We start from the raw sequence: 368 nt of genomic DNA on the forward strand, positions 1-368 counted from the left end.
ATTATCTGAAAATCTGATTTTGATATTTGTATTACCCTATGGCTATTTCTTTTCTGTTAATTTACAAATGTACTTTGCATCAGTGCTTTCCTTTGTATCTGTATTTAGTCTTTCTTTCAGTCTTAGGTTAACTTATTTTTTTTTTAAATAGCAGCTTCTGCAACGCTGGGAAACAACGTATAGTATGGGGCATGGATAAGGGAGGTATGATTGAAGCGGAAGGGTCTTTTTTTTTTTTTGAGACAGAGTCTCCCTCTGTCGCCCAGGCTGGAGTGTGATCTCCCTCACTGCAAGCTCCGCCTCCTGGGTTCACGCCATTCCCCTGTCTCAGCCTCCTGAGTAGCTGGGACTACAGGTGCCCGCCATCA

Source organism: Piliocolobus tephrosceles, chromosome 12 (genome assembly GCF_002776525.5).
Source record: "Piliocolobus tephrosceles isolate RC106 chromosome 12, ASM277652v3, whole genome shotgun sequence".
Classification (NCBI taxonomy): domain Eukaryota; kingdom Metazoa; phylum Chordata; class Mammalia; order Primates; family Cercopithecidae; genus Piliocolobus; species Piliocolobus tephrosceles.